General features: G+C 41.8%; 1 long non-coding RNA gene across 3 annotated transcripts in view; it reads left to right on the top strand.

Moving 5' to 3' along the window:
- Positions 1 to 20258, top strand: part of LOC308476085 — a 573910-nt gene that overhangs the window by 16491 nt on the left and 537161 nt on the right. For all 3 annotated transcript variants that reach the window (XR_013985691.1, XR_013985692.1, XR_013985693.1), the window contains exon 2: positions 18312 to 18409. This is a non-coding gene — a long non-coding RNA (uncharacterized lncRNA). The remainder of the gene's footprint in view (positions 1 to 18311; positions 18410 to 20258) is intronic.

Below are 20258 nucleotides of genomic sequence, written 5' to 3'. Positions count from 1 at the left end.
GTGTTTGTGTGTGTGTGTGAGGTTACAAGTCTTAAACATGGTTCCCAATGGTGCAAGTAAGCCTGAAAAAGAAATGAGTAGATTTACTGTTATGTTGCCTGAGGTATACTTTCTTGATAAATCCTTGGCTCTCAAAACAGAGTTTCCCAGGAAAATCCACCATAGGTAATAAGTTGATGAAGACATGTACTACATTGCTTGCAATACTAAGGCATCATTCAAACAGTGCTCCTTATTAAATAACCTGGTATGGGGCCATAATGGGATGCGGGTAGCACTGTGGTCTAAACCACTGAGCCTAGGGCTCAGAAGGTTGGCGGTTCAAATCCCTGCTACAGGGTGAGCTCCTGTTGTTCGGTCCCAGCTCCTGCCAACCTAGCAGTTCAAATGCGCGTCAAAGTACAAGTAGATAAATAGGTATATAAGTAGATATTTGTTGTTGTTTAGTCGTTTAGTCGTGTCCGACTCTTCGTGACCCCATGGACCAGAGCACGCCAAGCACTTCTGTCTTCCACTGCCTCCCGCAGTTTGCTCAAACTCATGCTGGTAGCTTCGAGAACACTGTCCAACCACCCCGTCCTCTGTCGTCCCCTTCTCCTTGTGCCCTCTATCTTTCCCAACATCAGGGTCTTTTCCAGGGAGTCTTCTCTTCTCATGAGGTGGCCAAAGTATTGGAGCCTCAGCTTCATGATCTGTCCTTCCAGTGAGCACTCAGGGCTGATTTCCTTAAGAATGGATAGGTTTGATCTTCTTGTAGTCCATGGGACTCTCAAGAGTCTCCTCCAGCACCATAATTCAAAAGCATCAATTCTTCGGCAATCAGCCTTTATGGTCCAGCTCTCACTTCCATACATCACCACTGGGAAAACCATAGCTTTAACTATACGGACCTTTGTTGGCAAGGTGATGTCTAGATGCTGTCTAGGTTTGTCATTGCTTTTCTGCCAAGAAGCAGGTGTCTTTTAATTTCGTGACTGCTGTCACCATCTGCATACCTCCAGTGGGAAGGTAAAGGGTGTTTCCGTGCGCTGCTCTGGTTTCACCAGAAGCGGCTTAGTAATGCTGGCCACATGACCCGGAAAAACTGTCTGCGGACAAATGTCAGCTCCCTCGGCCAGTAAAGCAAGATGAGCGCCATAACCTCAGAGTCATTCGTGATGGGACTTAACTGTCAGGGGTCCTTTACCTTTACCTTTTTATGGGGCCATGACAGCTTCATAAGAGCCAGTCCCCTTTCTAGTCATTTTGAACATCTTCAAATGGGAGAGCACGAAGGTGTCTTTGCCATGCTGGCTGAAGAGTTGGAATCTGGAAGGCCACAGGTTAGACACGCCTGCTTGTAGACAGCTCCCTCACATTACTGCAACCTTTCCCCATTTGACTGTTTGATGTCCCATTGACCAGTATAAAGTACAGCTGTTATTAACTGCCTCTTTGAGTTTATTTCCCCTCTTGACATTGTTTTGTTCTTCTTTAAGACAACCAATTTAAAAGGAAAAAACTGTTGTGCTGGAGATAGTGTGAGAAATATTAATGTAAAAAGTAAGGTTCCCCCACCCCATCTTCCAGATTCAGGAGGTGTGATTCAAATTTATATTAGTAGGAAAAGGAGTTACAGAGGTTATAAGTGATGTTCCCAATAAAATACTTTCCTAGATGATGAAGATGAGAAGTCGTAGTATTAATAATAGTATTAGTAGTATTTCCAACCCACCCTTCACCATAAGGGCTGGTTACAGCAAATTTAAAATACAATGTTTAAAACAAATTATACTGCTTGAATGCAGGGCTGGCCCAAGACATGTTGGCACCTAAGTCAAACCACAAGATGGTGCCCTTTCTAGGGAAGAAAGTGTGAGTGGAGATCTATATCAGCAACAAGGGGGGAGGGCAATAAAGACTTACATCAGGAACAAGTGTGGGAGGAGACCAGCAGTTTTTCCTATTTGCCAAGTGGCCACTGTAGAGGCAGCATGGGGAGAGGGGAGGCTGCTGAGGAGGCAGCAGATCTGACCTCTAAGGAGTGCTACACAGCTGTTGCTGCTACCCCATTAGCAGCAGTGGGTGATGCATTATTTGGAGGCCCAATCTGCTGCCTTTGTGGATCCTGAGGCCTGAGGTGGTCACCTCAACTTGCCTCATGGGTGAGCCGGCCCTGCTTCAATGTCAGATACTTTAGATTGCGGTCCTGTAAACACTTACTTGGGGATAAGTCCTACTGAATTAAATGGGCTTACTTCTGAGTAGACATTCATAGGATTTCACTGTTAGCGGATGGCCTAAAGTAAACTACCCTACGAGAGATATATCAACGTTGAATTACCCACAGGCTCAGCTTTCTCCTTTCCAAACTATGTTCTTTACATGGCTCTTCTGTGACCTATTGCATCACCTTCCAAATCCTTTTTGCTTTAAGCTTCTTTATAACACTACTTCTGATCTCCATTTACTCTTGATATTGTTCCCTGCACTCTCTTGACAATTCCTGGGTCTTTGTCTGCTTTCTTTGTAGCTGTCATATTTATCTCCCATATGTTTGTGATAGGGGAATTTTTTACTATTACAGGTTATAAGACAAGGATGTTTGCTGTCACCCCACACCGCATAGAGCCTTTGGTGATTTCAAATGGAAGTAATCCAAAAATCAAGGGCATTTCTGCAGGAGATGAAGAATTAAAAAAATGCTGTACCCCAATAATCTTTTAGATATTGGCATTTAACTAAATATAGTAAGATCTCAGTGTATGAAAAACAAGGGATGGGGAAGCAGGTTTGTTTGGAATGTAACATATTTGGGTGAAGAAAGGAATCATTAAATATTTATGAATCTTTTATGAAACTTGTTCAATAATCATCTCTCAGTTGTCACTGGAGCCCTAATAGTGATGGTGGGGTTTTTTGGGGTGGGGGGGTGGGAGAAGGCAACTACTGTACGTAAAGGCACATTCCCAGCCACATCAAGATGGGGGGAGGGGGGAACATGTTTGTCTGAACTTGTGTAAGGATGCCGCCATTTGCATCACACCAGTTAAATGTGCATATAAATGGCAATGACATACGTACGGCCATCCTATGTATTTGTGAACCATGATGCAAACTTGTGCATGATTACTCAGACATACACCCTGTTGTATGTACATAGGACTCACTGATTATGCACATACATTTATAGGTGTCTGTCACATTGCCCGCTTACAGTGGTGACCATGGGCATACTATCCTCTTGAGACATGCAGGTGCAAAGCAGCTATGCAAGGCTCTTACCATGTGGAAAAACCTATCTGCTCTATTAAAAAGTAAAACCTGAAGCCTAATTTGATTACAGTAGAATTAGAATCAGTTAATCCCCCCCCCCCTGCTCTACATCAGGCTTCCTCAACCTTGGTCCTCCAGATGTTTTTGGCCTACAACTCCCATGATCCCTAGCTAGCAGGACCAGTGGTCAAGGATGATGGGAATTGTAGTCCCAAAACATCTGGAAGGCCGAGGTTGAGGAAGCCTTCTGTAGATAACTGTTGCAATACAAATCTCTGCTTGCAATCCAACAACTACCAAAGAAGATGGGAAAGTGATCTGAAATGATGTGATAATGTAAAGCTGTCTTGGTTGTGTATGATTTTCTGCAAGAAAAGAAGCGCCTTGCTTAAAATTCCATTTCATTTTAAATACATTGTGTTTATCATTTCTAAGCCACTTCTTAAAAGTTGCCGAGTTATAATGCCTCAATACATTTGGGAAAAGAACATGCATGAAGATTTTTGAACAAAGGCTAGTGAATAGTGGACTGTCATCTCCAAATATTACGACTTCATACTATTCTGTCCAGTTATTATGGCTAGTGTGTCTTAATATTTTTAAGCATTAAACATTTAAAAGAAATAAAATATTTTCAGCAAGCTTGGGTTCTAAAATCTCTCAAACTGTTCAGCTATTATGATTCTTGAAGCTTTGCTTTTCATGATATTACTGATGCCAACATCTTTGTTTGGGATAAACCAAAACTACTCTGTGTTTGAATTTGTCAACCCATTTCCCAAAATACCTCTTCACTTTTGACACCCCTAATGGAATTTTGTCCATTAAATTTTTGAATTGTGTACTCAGACTTCCCTCATCATCAGATGACTTTCTGTTTTAGGTGAAGTCCCTTTACTGTGTGGAAGTTGACTATATTGATGAGTGTGATTTTATTCAATATAAGTTCACTATACAGTGTTACCTCAGGTTAAGTACTTAATTCATTGTTCTTAACCTGAAGCACCACTTTAGCTAATGGGGCCTCCTGCTGCTGCCGCGCCACCGGAGCCCGATTTCTGTTCTCATCCTGAAGCAAAGTTCTTAACCTGAAGCACTATTTCTGGGTTAGCGGAGTCTGTAACCTGAAGCGTATGTAACCTGAAGCGTATGTAACCTGAGGTACCACTGTATATACAAATTTTCATTTGATTATGGAAACATCTGAAATTTCAGCACATCCCTAATTTTTATTCATGTTTAGGGAGGCTCCTCATTTTCAGTACTGTGTGCTAATAACAGTAAATTGTTTAATGCTGTTTCACTTCTTACCTACTTGCATCTGTGTGCTGCCCTTGCCCAACCTCTTCACAGTTTAATTCCATATAATATCTCTGACCCTTTTATCCACCTACTCTTTGGCTGATTCATATAGGTCTTCTTGCCTTTCTTATGTTCTCCCCACTCTTCCCCCCTCCATGTCTTCTGTACCTTTATGATGAGAACATTCCCACCCAAACATCTAAAACCCTTTATTTGTTGTCACATTGCCTTTTCAGCTTCTGATTTTATCCCCAACAGTTCCATTAAGACAGTTGCTCAACTGGGACTCACGAGTTTTGCCATCATCATGATTACTGAGGAGGTTGGCTCATTTAATGCTAAATTTCAAATGGTCTTTGCTGTCATATATGCCAACCAGAATGGGGTGAACAATTCAGAACAAATAATTTATTTGTCAAATGTATTCACTTCCATTACTCATGGGACATCTATGAGCAAAACAGTGTTTTCTCTCAAATATTTACTGCTTCTAATTTCTTGTGTTCCTCAGTTACTTTTCCCATCTCCCTAATATATTTAAGGCTTATGGTTTGTTTGAATAGGCACCTCTGGGAAGTCTGAAGTTCTACCTCCAGGACTCAAGCAGGATAGATGTTGAAACTGAATGTCTTTGCACAAAGGTGCTCAGTTGCAAAGCTTCGTGAGTTTTTCCTAATGGTCTTTTATACATGTAAACTGCTTAGAAGCCACCTTGGCAATTAAGCAGCCTCTGACCCTGTCTTTCAAATAAATATGAGAGCAGATCACTTGCATGCACTTTAACATGAGTTTGGAAAGGGCTGTATGGTCAGCTGTTAATTATTTAGGTAAGGCTCATCACCAGAGGTGGCTATGAATGATTGTGCATAAGATATTTCCATTCAGACAAACAACTGTGAATGAGATCCAAGTTGTTCTTCCTGGCATCATTGTATCATGGTTCTCTATTTTATTCTCCTTACAATGTTCATGAGACAGCGGCAGCTGGCTTTTTTGCGGAGAAGGTCCTGTTGCTCCGCCATGACCTCCCTGCCAATTTGGATACAATAAAGGAACTGGAGGCCCCTCGACTGTCCTCGGGTCCAGTATTGGACCACTTTGATCGGATATCCCCAGCCGATGTGGACAGACTCCTCCGAGCTGGAAAGCCCACCACCTGTCCTCTTGACCCGTGCCCGTCTTGGCTGATTAGACGTGTCCAGACGAGGTGCGGGCCCCCCTGGGGGATATCATCAATTTGTCCCTTGGCACCGGGATATTTCCAGGGGAATTGAAGGAGGCAGTGGTGCGCCCGCTCTTAAAGAAAACATCATTAGATCCCTTAGATCTATCCAATTACCGCCCGGTTTCGAATCTTCCATTCCTGGGTAAGGTGATTGAGAGAGCGGTTGCTGAACAGCTTGGTAGGTTTCTGGATGAAACATCGGCTCTGGATCCATTCCAGTCTGGCTTCCGCGCTGGTCATGGGACCGAGACGGCTCTGGTCGCCCTAACAGATGATCTCCGCAGGCAGCTGGATCGAGGCGGGTCGGGGCTGCTGATTCTTCTAGACCTGTCAGCAGCCTTCGACATGGTTGATCACGAACTCCTGGACCACCGCCTTGCCGATGTGGGGATCCAGGGCACAGTCCTTCAATGGCTGCGCTCGTTTCTCTCTGGTCGGGGACAGAGGGTGGCGCTTGGGGGGGAATTGTCATCCCGCCACTCCTTGGTGTGTGGAGTGCCTCAGGGTGCGATACTCTCCCCGATGCTTTTTAACATCTTTATGCGCCCCCTCGCCCAGCTTGTCCGGAGTTTTGGGCTGGGTTGCCATCAGTATGCCGATGACACCCAACTCTATCTGTTGATGGATGGCCATCCTGACTCGGCCCCAGACACACTGACCAGATGTTTGGAAGCTGTGGCTGGATGGTTACGCGGAAGCCGATTGAAGTTAAATCCTTCGAAGACAGAGGTCCTCTGGCTGGGACGGGACGATATGGGATTGGGGGGGCAACTCCCATCTCTTGCGGGGGTGCAATTAGTGCCAGCACCATCCGTTAAGAGTTTGGGTGTAATCTTCGATACCTCCCTCTCTATGGAGGCGCAGATTACAGCTATAACAAAGGCGGCATTTTTTCATCTCCGCCAAGCTAAGCAGTTGGCCCCTTATCTCTCTCGCCGTGACCTAGCCACTGTGATCCACACGACGGTCACCTCCAGACTGGATTATTGTAACTCGCTCTACGTGGGGCTGCCCTTGAGACTGACCCAGAAACTCCAGCGAGTGCAGAATGCCGCGGCAAGACTCCTTATGGGGTCTTCGCTGCGAGATCACATTCATCCGGTACTATACCAGCTGCACTGGCTCCCGGTGGAGTACAGGATCAGGTTTAAGGTGCTGGTTTTAACCTTTAAAGCCCTATACGGCCTAGGACCCTCGTACCTACGGGACCGCCTCTCCTGGTATGCCCCACAGAGGAACCTACGGTCTGCAAATAAAAACATCCTGAAGGTCCCAGGCCTCAGAGAGGTTAGGCTGGCCTCAACTAGAGCCAGGGCTTTCTCGGCTGCGGCTCCAATCTGGTGGAACGCTCTGTCACAAGAGACTAGGGCCCTGCGGGACCTGACATCTTTCCGCAGGGCCTGCAAGACAGAGTTGTTCCGCCAGGCCTTTGGTCAGGGCCCAGCCTGACTCCCACCTCCGGCAACCTGCACAGAACTTTGCTTAACGGTTGCCATTAATTTGATTTTAATTATTTTTTATAATGAAATGTTTTAGAATGTTGGATTATTTGATTGTTTGATTATTTGTTTGTTGTTAGCCGCCCTGAGCCTGGCTTTGGCTGGGGAGGGCGGGATATAAATAAAATTTATTATTATTATTATTATTATTCCTTGTGTACCCAACTACCAAGGGTAGCTAAGCAGCGGTAATAAAATCTGGGAGAGAGGAGAGGTTAGGAACATGGCACAACTAGGAATAATGCCTGTGTATCACACTTGAAGACAATATAGCAGCCTAAAAGCCTTGTCAGATGTGTGCTTGGAAAAAATTCACTTGCTATGCACAGTATTCAACAAAATAACTTCTGCTTGAAAAAATGACTTTCATCCTCTCCCCTCACACCCTCCCAGATTTACTCCAGGGGATGGGGAGACTCCTGAAACAGATTTAGGGGGCACACAAGAGGATGAGAGAGGGAAAGTGTTCCGTAGAGTATGGAGAAATCCTTGTGCTGATGGAATGTTTGCCTTAGCTCTACGTTGGATTTCACCCTGTTTATTTGAGGAAAAGCAGCAAGATTGAGCTTAGCTTCACACATTGCAGAGAATGTAGCCACACTGCATATACAGTATGTTTAAACAGATGTTTGTAAATCAGAATGTTAGCTAGAGTCACACCCATCTACCTGGTCACACACAGAGGGAGGAAGCTCCAGAGCAGGTATGAAAGGAAGTCCTCCCTGTCTGGAGCCACATTCCCCTGTGTATCCATTCTAGGCAACAGGAAAATGTTGTACTTGACTGCTCTAGTAATAATACACCCCACAGTTTCCAGGAGTTCCGGGTGCTTAACCAGGCCTTCTCAGTAGTGGTGCCCTCCTTGTGGAACGCCCTCCCTTCAGATGTCAAGGAGATAAAGAATTACACAACTTTTAGAAGACACCTGAAGGCAGGTTTTTAATGCTTGATGTTTTTATTATGTTTTTAGATATGCTGTAAGCAGCCCTCTAAACTCTGGATTTTGTCCTTCTAACTGTCTAAGAGCTGAAGGAAGGGCTCCACACATTTGCCCTCTGGCACAGAGCCACTTCCTTTGTTCCCTTTGTTGTTGGCATCCATCTGTCTCAGGAGACAATGGAAGAATGCACCTTTGATGGGACAGGTAAAGTTGGAGAGTTACAGCGCATGCTGATACGGGAGAGACGTGCTTTATTGCAGGTGGGGAAGATGAAGGCGTCTGGTTGTGTTGATGCAGGTGTGTCATGGTGTTTCTTCTCTGTGTGCTCCTCCCAGCGGTCATTCCTCCTCTGGTCATCTGCCTGCCTGCCTCCAGGCAGTCTCTTCCCTTAACAACCCGTCTTTAGTGGGTCATTACCAGGCTGGCTTGGCTATTTCAACAATTGAATCTGTGCTGGATCCAGGAATTAGAAGAGGGGCTCAGGCATATAGCCTACTCTGCCCCCTCAGCTCTTAACATTGAGCTAGATGGACCTTTGGTCTCTCTAGCAGGGTTTTCTTTCTGTTGCTTTTTGCTGTTGGCAAAAGGCCCTCCCCACCCCTTTTTCAGATACATATTTTTGAAACTGACGATAGCACTGACTTCACAATTTTGTCTCATAGAAGATACAGACAACAAACTTGATCCATGGTAGTTTTTTTGTTTTTTTTTTAAAAAGGTATTAGGGCCAAAAATCCTGAAATACAAACACACATTAAAAATAGTGCACAGCTGAGACCCTTACTTGTCTTTGTGTTTGGCTTTTTTGGGGTTCTAGGCTCCTTTGTAGGGCTGAGCCTACATTTCTGTTAGATTGACAAGGCTATCTAAGGGAGTTGCTTTATAAACTTCTTGAAAAGAGTTCAACCTTTAGCTAGCTGGTGCATTCCAACAGGCTATAACACAATGTATAACAGCTTTTTCATTAACGAGCCTTCCAGGTGTTTTAGATTTCAACTCTCATCAGGCAAGCTGGGCTGTCTGGGCTGATGGGAGTTCAAGATATCTAGAAGGCACCAGTTTGGGGAAAGCTGATGTGTAATCTGTGCTCTCTTCAGCTATAGAGGAGGCAACCCAACAAATTATTTCAACCCAACAAAAGGTAAATAAAATAATCTCAATGATTAATTCTTTCTAGTGCAGTTAGTGGCATGTACTGGAAAAATAATTTACTTGACTACATAAAACTTAGGCTATGATCCTAAAATACTTTGAAGGAATTAATTTCCATTGAAATAATTGGGACTTGCATTTAAGTAAATGAATGAGGATTTGAGCTCATTTGAGTCTACTAACAACCACTGAGTTGAATGGGGCTTATTCCCATTTAAGCCTGACTGGCTCATTTGAAATATTGTGGTGCTCCTAATCCTATCTATGGGATTTTGTTGTGTTTGAGGATTAATAGGATAATAATTTGCATGTTGTGTTGCATTTTTTTTTTTATAAAAAAGCTCTCCTCATCTCGAAATGTGTGGTAGGTTTCATACCTTCAAGGGAAGAAAATGATTGTGTCACACATATAGCAAAATGGGCTTTGATAAAGCCAAATGTTTCCTTGTAATCAAGCAAATAGGCAAAATGGTTGTTGTTCTCCATATAATTTGAAGTAGGTTTTTTGATCTAGAGTACAGTATGTGAAAGGGAATATCCCCGCAGTGTGAAAAATTATTTACTTCTTTTCTGCAGGAATATAGAAAAACAGTGGGAAGGGATGGGGGAACTGAAGTCAAATGAATGCATTCCCTTCAGTGTGAGTGCTCCAGGTTTTTATTTTTTATTTTGCAAAGGAGAGGGCTGTGTACAAAGAGAAACCCACCCTAAAGCGAAAGTTGGAGCCTGCATATTGAATTGAGCCCTTGTATTGCTTTTGTGCTGTGTAGCAAAAGTCTCTGATTCATGAGTACATAATTGCAGCTTGGAATTAAGGGTATGGAGCGTAGCTGTTTCATTTCAGACCAGCCGAAACTCTGTCCCAGTATAAATAGGCCTGAGCTTTTAAAGAAAAGTGAACTGAACAGGGTCAGATTGATATACAAAACTGAACACAAAACAAATGCCAGAACCTAGCAGGCTTACTGCTAAGCTGGAAAACTCTGCACAATATGACACAAAGGTGTTATATGCATGGACACATGAACATTAGAAATTGTGTCTGCCAGTTCCTCCCTCCACAGTTTGTGTCTATGACTAGAGGCAACTTCTAAATGCCTTGTCCTCCACACAAGCTTTCTTTGGGTTTTATTGACAAGACTGAGAAGATCTTATAGAAATCAAAACATTATTTGATGACAGTTAAATTTAACATTTATCAGGATTTTGAAGCTATATTTCTGCCACAGAACCAGGAATCTAAGTATAGATATGTTGCTGTTTATTGGATCTGACTGCCCTCAGCTTGGCCACCATTGCTGTTCTTACATTAGCACCACAGGCAGCCATTAGGTTGGGTGTAGGATTGCAGCCACATTTATTTATTTTGTACAAATAAACTACAAGAAATCCATATATAAATGAACTTTCAGAATAGTACCCAAACATATTTAACATCCTAATTCATGCCATGGAAAAGCTCCTATATTAGTTCAATTTCAGGCTGTATCTAGCATTCATATGTTCAATTACATAGTATTTTATAGTGATTTCCTTTTATATTTATAGAAGGAGAGAAAGCTATTTCTGATACAGATCCCCTCCCCCTCATTCCAGGTCAGATACAGATAAACACTCTCACCTGACCTTAAATATATTACCTTCACTTGCTTTTTGAGAAAAAGGAGGCCATATATTTGAGACAATAAGCCCTTTAATTTGCCTCTATTGAAAACCAGAATTGGGAAAGAGGACAGCTATAATAGAAGAAGAAGAAGAGGAGGAGTTTGGATTTGATATCCTGCTTTATCACTACCCTAAAGAGTCTCAAAGCGGCTAACATTCTCCTTTCCCTTCCTCCCCCACAACAAACACTCTGTGAGGTGAGTGGGGCTGAGAGACTTCAAAGAAGTGTGACTGGCCCAAGGTCACCCAGCAGCTGCATGTGGAGGAGCGGAGACACGAACCTGGTTCCCCAGATTACAAGTCTACCGCTCTTAACCACTACACCACACTGGCTCTTTTTACTTCTCCTTATTGATCTATAAAGCTTCTTTAGTTGAAAATATTGAAGCCACTGTAGAGAGTTCCTCCTTAATTTTCCAGTTGACTTCTCTTATTTTTATTTATAAAAATATTAATATCCTGCATTTCCATTTACAAGAACATGTAAACACATGTAAAAACACGTTAAACACATGTTTAACACAAATGTTAAAACAAAAGAAAGTATAGCATTAATACATACCACATATATCAATAATCTATTACTTGTGAAGGTGACACCATTTACTTTCAGGTTTATCCTTGGCAGTGCTTTCCATAGTTCAAAGATGGCTGTCATTAAATTTGTAAACATCTCATCCTGGATGCTAAAACAATGACAAGTTTCCTCATCTCTTTCATTCCAATTCTATATGTTTCTGTCTTGAGATTCCAGATAATATAAATCTGGGTGTAATGATGAACTGAGTGGACAACCAAAGCATCAGTAAAACAGTACTGATAACATAAATTTTCTCTGGCTTCTTTTGACGTTCTATTGTTATCATAAGGATATGGTCCTATCTTGGCTGGATCAGTGATGGCACTAGCCCAGAGACATCATTGTGAAGGCAGGACATGGGACAGGCTAAGTTGACATCAGACTTACTTACACATAGAACTGGTGCCTCAAGTAATGTGCACATTATATAGAGGACGGATCCTGTAGAAAGTGTGCATATATTTAAGTTGAGTCCTGTACACTGTGTAGATGCTCACGTAAAGTAGCTAAAATGCATCTTCTCAGGGAATGTATAAAATGATGTTGATTTTTGGGTGGTGTGTAAAATTCTAGTAAATCAACAGCTTTCCATGCCATGGCATTCCACTCATGAATTGTTTCTCATAAGAAAAGTGTGCATTTCTAAAATGCCACCATTGGAATAGATGTTTTGAGTTTGTTTGTCTGTCTGTTTTGCCTTCAAGCAATTTGCTTTAGTGATCAACTTTCTTGAGACTTCCACACTGGGAAGACATTCCACTAGTTCACAGTAACACTGTGATTGATTTGCATATTAATTCTAGAATAAGAACAAATTGATTTTTTAATGAAGAAAATTGACTGGGGAGTGGGAAATGCTAATGTGTTCTGTATTAATTTAACTGTTGTACCCAGCCATTCTTTCTAAATGACTACATAATATTAATATAACTTTTAGAAACAAGCGAATAGAGGTTCTTCCAAAAGAGTTTGCTGAATCATCTTGAAGGACTGCTTATATACTCATTTGTAGTATGAGTAGACCTGGGTAGGGATGCCTCCCATATTAGGGTGGACAATTTGCATGCAGTATGGACTGCAGGGGTCCCAAGAATTGGATGCTAAATAATCATGGAGCTTCTAGATAGAAAATTCAAGGCTCCCGCTATGGTTGTCCCAAAGTAGGGATGCTGGCAGTGCCTCTGTTGTACTTTGTTAGAGGAAGTAGTTGTAGGATTTTTCTGCTACATTTCAGTGCCACTACTGTACACGGGCAGAAGGCATTCTTGGTACTAACTACCAGCATCACAGGGATCTAGTGACACAAGAGGACAATATTTATTCATTTATTACATTTGTATCACACCTTCCATCCATCATAGAATTCAAGGACTTCCAGAGTAGGGTCCTATCCAGGCACTGGGCAGCCTGAATCTACATGGCTTCAGCACAGTGGCTGCATCATGTGCTCTTGGAACAGGCAAAAGGTAGGATGGTGCAAACTTAAATATACAGTGGTACCTCGGGTTACACATGCTTCAGGTTAATATGCTTCAGGTTACAGACTCCGCTAACCCAGAAATATTACCTCGGCTTAAGAACTTTGCTTCAGGATGAGAACAGAAATCGTGCAGTGGCGGTGCAGCGGCAGCAGGAGTACCCGTGAGCTAAAGTAGTGCTTCAGGTTAAGAACAGTTTCATGTTAAGAACAGACCTCCAGAACGAATTAAGTTCTTAACCCGAGGTACCACTGTATGTGACTTATGGGGCCAATGTACCTTTCTGCAGCTTTGCTATAGCTGTTCACTGAAACCCTTTCTCTTAGGGGTCTGTGCTGTGCCTGCTGTGTCATTTCACTCCACCTGGTCGTGTAAAGCTTTTATGTTTGGCCTAGTTCCTTTCACTAAACAACTCACCATACAGGCAAGGACTGAGCTATTCTCAGAGTGCCCAGCTCCTCAGTCCAGCTTACCAGTTGCTTGCTTGACAGGCTTCCTGTCTGACCATGTGGCTTGTAGGTACCTGTAGATCATAATCAATGCTGACTGTGGCTGTTACCAGTTCAGTTAAATGCACTGCAAAATTTAAGAGAGAAAGAGAGAGATCCGTGAGGTGTGGGGTGTACAGAGACCCGGCCTTTGAGAATTAACATATTCATAACTGACTTTGTAGGCACAGAGCTATCATTCTGTTTGTGTGCAACTTCCTTTGTCAGGAGAGCCATCAGTGAAAAACACTTCATTTTCTAATTTCCCCCACCCTTTCCCCCGCATCATTAACACCACGGCACGCCAGGAGAGCTCTGTGTCACAAAACATAAGTTGGAGGGGATACTGAAGTAGCCTTCTGTTTAAGTTTCAAGTTCATTGGCTTTTTTCCAAGTCCTTGTGAATTTCATTTGTGTTCAGATATGAGATCTGTTCACGACATTTCCCTCTCCCTCCCTTCTGCCATCAGTGTTAATTGCTGGGTGTCTGCGATGCGGTGAGGAACTGATACTGTATAAGTGCTCCTATTGCTAACACTACTCTTTTAAAATAAGATTTCCCCCCTCACTGAGATAAAAAATTAAAAACATTTGTATAGAGTTGTGAAAGTGAAGATGCCCAGGGCATGCTCATGAAGGGGCTATCAGGCTGAGAGAACACCATGGTTCTATTTTTCCTTTCTGGGGTAACTTTTGCTTTTTTAGTGTTAAAGATGGCTGGCTGCTTTGCTTTGACAAATGTATCAAATTACTAAATAAAACAAAGAGTTCACTATAACAACATTGGTCTTTTTAGAGCTCTATAAGATGCTGAGAATAAGCTTTCTTGTTCCAGTAAATGACAAATGGTTATCATTTTTCAATAAACAAGTTCCAGTTTTGTCTCTCCTGTTTTCTGATATCTAATCTCAAGAATCCTCGTTGTGGTTAAGATATTAATTTGCTGTGGGGACAATCCTATGGCAAGAAGCACCGGGATAGGCAGCTTAGGATGCAGGAGATCTCTGGTTGAGTGGGCGCTAAGTCCTCAGCCCAGGCTCAGCCCAAGATATGTCAGTGTAACTTGTTCATTCTGGCTCAGCAGAGGCTCAGATGGCTGAACCAAGGCAACTTTAGTTCCCCAACAGGGCATTCCAGGGATGGGACCAGATTGGGGGGGGGGGGGAACCTTAAACTAAGCCTGTTCAGCTTGATCACATGACCAAGCAATCTAGCATAGAACACTATTTTAAAGGCTTATTTCCCTTCTCTCAGGCTTAGGCCAGTGTGGTGTAGTGGTTAAGAGTGGTAGACTCGTAATCTGGTGAACCGGGTTCGCGTCTCCGCTCCTCCACATGCAGCTGCTGGGTGACCTTGGGCTAGTCACACTTCTCTGAAGTCTCTCAGCCCCACTCACCTCACAGAGTGTTTGTTGTGGGGGAGGAAGGGAAAGGAGAATGTTAGCCGCTTTGAGACTTCTTCAGGTAGTGATAAAGTGGGATATCAAATCCAAACTCCTCCTCTTCTTCTATTATAGCTCTTCCTTTATGCCAACTTGTTGTGCATTATGTCTATTATTAGGAATAAAAAAGAATCTTAGTGTATATTCCACTTCTTTGTTGATTGTTTTGCTGAAGTCCACTTTTCTTGATGATTGCATGGGACCAATTTATAGTCATACCTGGGTTCTCAAACGTAATCTGTTCTGGAAGTCCGTTCAACTTCTGAAACGTTCAGAAACCAAGGCACGGCTTCCAATTGGCTGCAGGAGCTTTCTGCACTCAAGCAGAAGCCCCGTCGGACATTTGGCTTCAGAAAAACATTCAGAAACTGGAACACTTCTGGGTTTTTGGCGTTCGGGAGCCAAAATGTACGAGTACCAAGGAGTTTGAGAACTAAGGTACAACTCTATATGGTAGAATGTTCCTATTACTTTTTACATTCCCAACACAAAAGTGCCAGTTATTTAACTATGCTATTAGGAATACTTCTGAAAAGCATCCTTTTGAAACATTTTATCACTATTGTGTGCGTATGAGAGGATGAGTTCAGAGTTCAGTCTTCCTGTTGCAAACATGTTCTGCGTACTTCTATAAGCCAATCATTTTTATAGATAATTTTAGATGCATTCCTTTAAAATACTGTAATTCATTGTAGAGCTTTGTGCATAGGTATCCTATAGGGACATTTCCTTCTGCATAATTGTGCCCTAGTCTGTGGCCCAGACTGGTATAGTGAAAGTTAGATTTTTAATATTATGCCAGCTGGGAATGTTATGCATGAGAAAATGCGGAATCTACCTAATGAATAGAGTTTACCTAATGTGTGCCTTTTGCTAAGAAAGAGTTAAGTGAAGCATTTATACCATATAAACTTTGCTCTTTTGCATTAAAATGTTTTTATTCATGTTGAAGATTTCTCTTTCACCCATGGCTATTGTTTGTCAGTAACAGCTAGCTTTTGTGAAGTTAATAAATGTGCATAATAAGGACATAAAGGTATGGGGAAGTAATACTGTAATCCTTTTGTTTGGATAATCAGTCTAATGTATGCAAATTAAACCTTATTAGTACTAGGGTTTTGTGTCTGCTTATCAAAATGTGCCATTTTCATGAAAATTGGAAGTCCATTATATAAAGTTATTATTAACAATCATTTAGGAATTATATACGGTATGCAAATTAAAGTTGATTACAACTAATTAAGGGCTTTCTTTGTTATTTGACCTTGTCTGCTTTTTATGTAAATATGTTTCTTTTGGTCTGGCATATTTTTAGACTCAGAAAAGTATATTAAGACAAGTTATATTATGTATTTTAATATTTTTTTGTGTATGGCATCAAAAGCCCCTTGCCATTGTCTAGGCACCTTGTTCTTCACCAGCTTGTACAGACAGATGAGAGTCTGATGCACTTAGCTGGAGGTCTGAGGACTCTGCTTCAAGACTGTATACTGTCAGTGAGAGGGGACAATCACAGCTCCAAGGACCTTCAGCTGAAATTGATCTATAATCCACCATGAAACATAAACAGTTTTCATGCCAGAATACCCTTTTGTTCCACACTTTATTGAACAGAGTAAGGCTATGAGATACCGATCGCCAGATAAAACTAAGCAATAAATGATCATTCACCCTATTTGCAAGGTGCATTGCAGAATGTAATAGTTCAATGCCTATCTTGTTGAAACCATTCATCTAAGAACAGATGCTTGTTAACTTTTAAAACATAGCACACCCGGTAACAACAAATCACCTTTAGCAAGGGCTGTTAGAAGTATCAAAATCAGAATGCGAAAGTGTAATTGGAGTTGTGCCAGGCTGAGGGAGGGGCTCAATATATAGAATAAATTTATTTTACCTACCATACCCTGCATGTTTCTACGTATTGCAGAGGTGGTGAATTAACTGACATGTTAGCCAGTTAACCTAGCATGAAGGGCATGCAATAGCTGCCATATTGTCGGCACATCAAAGATAGGTAATCAATATCTTAATGATTCCCATTGTCTTGAAATCTCAGTGAAAAAACCAAAACAAAAAAAGCCTTAAACCAAAAAAACCAACCAACAGAGAAGTCTACAGACATCAATGAGGGAAGGCATGGAGCATATCACTTATTCTACTTATGTTGTATTGTATTTTGACTGTACATTTTTAAATCGTATTTTGAATTGTTGTAACCCTTCCCGAGACCTTAGGATGAAGGGCAGGTAATATTTTAAAATACACCTACTCCTACTAATTTTGTCTTAATGGCTGCATTTACATGCAACACTAATTACTTGTTTATATGTCCTCCAAAACTCGCACCCTCTCCTTTCTCCTGCACACCTGTGAAAAGATAGGAAGTTCATACTTGTATTTGACTAACTGTGGTTTAGTGTGCCATCTGAATCCTAAACTGTGGTTAATTTGAACTCTGCTTAGTGAACAGAAGCCAGTTTCATAACCTATGGTTTGAAGTTGACTTGTTTCCACCACCATTGCACCAATCAAAAATGTTTCTTTTTAACCAGGCCTTTGGTTGATTTGATTGACATCCTATGCCCTTTTAAAATGTGGGGTTTTTTTGCGGGGGGGTGGTGGTGGGAGGGAGAGAGAGGGGTGTGTGGGGGAGAGGGATATTAATCACTTATTGTGCAAGTTTGGATAACACTGCAAGCAGTGATTAATCTAAGATGGAAGTGAAAGCTTTCAAACTCCTCCTTAAGGGCAGACCAGGTTTAGGATGAACTATACAAGCTTGTGGAGTGACTCGACTTGTTCTTATACAAAACTATGGTTTAACATTACATCCAACCTGGAATGTGATACAGTTGCTGTGATATTCTGCTTCAGAAGTACAGAGGTGAGCAAACTGAAGCAAGACATGGGCCCTGCCCATAGGCTAATGTGACTAAGAGTGGGTTTCAATGTCTTTGTATGTCCCTTTGGCTGTGTATATATTATCATTTACTCTGTATCCAGTGCATCACTGCCACTGCTTCTGAAGCCATGTGCACACAACAATAGCCACAATCCAATCCTGTAGCTTCTTAAAAGACACTACTGTTAGATGTGTTTCCCCTCAAAACAGTTTCCATTCGAACTGAAAATGTAAGGTACATTAACTTCACAGTTGAACTGAGGTGTGTACATTTGAGACAGCTGTTGCGTGTGCACAACATTTCCTATATATTTATTTTCTGTTAACCTGACACAAGTTGCCAAAGTGCTTCTGGCCTTTGTTCTCCTTTCTTGTTCCCAGAACCAGCAACTCCTGTTACTTGCAAAATGACTGGGAAACTGCCACGTGATCCTCAGAGAGCGAGAGAGACTCAAAGACAACAAGACAACAAGAATTAGGTAGGCTGAGCCCATTTAGCCCCCTACCCTATTTCATCTCTGGATTGCCCACATGTGCACTAAACACAGTCCACGATAACCAATGAGAGCTGGAAAGGTATGACAATGTAGCTGTGGATGTCCGGAAACATTCTACTGATAATGATTGTTCCCATAGCACCTTTTGTAGTAGTACCATTTTTATCTCATAACCAAAACCAACAGTTGAAAAAAGAGTAATTTTCCCCAACAGCCTACAAAAATATTAATGTATATGGATTAGAGGAATGTAGTCAGAAGCATGTAAGGTAAGGGTTCAGTGAAGCTAGTGGAATATAAAGTATGAATGTCAGATGGCTTTCTGTAGGAAAGGTATTCCAGAAATAATCTTATACTTGGGGTAGCCAATGTGGTACCCTCCAGATATTGTTGAACTCCCAACTCCCTTCAAACCCTGCCAGCGTGACCAAATATCAAGCATATTGCAGTTGTGGGAGGAACCCCATGGGGCAACTATAGCAGCAAAACCAGATGCCTTCATCTGCCCCAGTTGCAATGAATCAGGCATAGGCAAACTTGGCCCCCCAGATGTTTTTGGCCTACAACTCCCACCATCCCTAGCTAACAGGACCAGTGGTCAGGGATGACGGGAGTTGTAGTCCCAAAACATCTGGAGGGCCGAGTTTGCCTATGCCTGCAATAAAACATGTCTCTTCCATATTGCTCTGTATGCCCGCAGAAGGCACTGTAACTCTCCAATGGTTTGACTTTGCTCCTGATGGCGCACACTTTCATTGTTTCTCGAGACAGATGGATGCCAACAAATGTCCAGCAACGTCTGGAGGGCACCATACTGGTGAAACACTTACCTGGGTACAATAGCCATGGAAACTGTAGATAGATTTGATGAGTTAGAAATGGTCTATTTAAGAGAATTGTGTCAAGCAGGTCATTGTGGCATTTGTACAGAAGAGCAGAGTTTATGAAGAGGCACCTGAAAGTCATTGTAATTGCTTAAGAACAGTTGCTCATTTGCATTACAAAACAGCATGGACAGCAGAAGTATTACAAGTGAAGGCTAAAAATAAAATAAAATAAAATAAAATTCCAAACTCCTGAACTCCTTTAATTCAATCAGAATTTAATATGCAATTAAAACTAATTATCTCATAATGAATGTAGAGACACATGATTATTGCATCATTTCCATAAGAGACTTGCATATTAACTTGTATAATTTTTGGTTTCACAATGGAGGTGGAGGGTTAGATGATTTTGTCTCCCAAATGCCTGCATTTTCTTCATGACCTTGTTTGTGGTGGTGATTGTACTGCTGGGAAGGCATCTCAAATGAATTTAGGCAGCTGCAGTATTAAAAGTAGATTTCTTTGAACAGAAATACACTTTAAATGTTGCTTTTCTCCATCGGCTTCAATAAGCAAAATCAGAACTTTGTGATGGATAAACCCAGCTGCTCGAAAGTGTAAAGAGAAGGAAGTGATTTGAAGAACAACCCACAGATAAGCAGATGCAAAAAATAAATAAATACTGTACCTCCTTGGTAGCATTGAGAAGAACATTGAGATAATATGGAAAAACATGAAAGAAGGTAATACAGATATCAGAATAGCCTCCCACAATCCTTGTGTGGGTAGCCTTTTAGTACTTCTAATGAGAACAGAGATGTTTTGGAATGCAAAGCAGGAAACATTGCTATCTGAATTTATTGCTGTGTCTCATTTAAGATCCTTTCATTTCCTAGTGGCAAGGCTTCATTTTAGGAAACCTGATTAAAACTAAATAGTCAAAACTCCCCTTGTGCGTTATTCCACTCTTTTGTGTATAACAGATTGCGTGTTGCCCTATGATC

Source organism: Podarcis pityusensis (genome assembly GCF_964106645.2).
Source record: "Podarcis pityusensis genome assembly, chromosome: 4".
Lineage (NCBI taxonomy): Eukaryota > Metazoa > Chordata > Lepidosauria > Squamata > Lacertidae > Podarcis > Podarcis pityusensis.
Note: the sequence above shows the minus strand (reverse complement) of the source record. Positions and strands in the feature narration are given on the sequence as shown.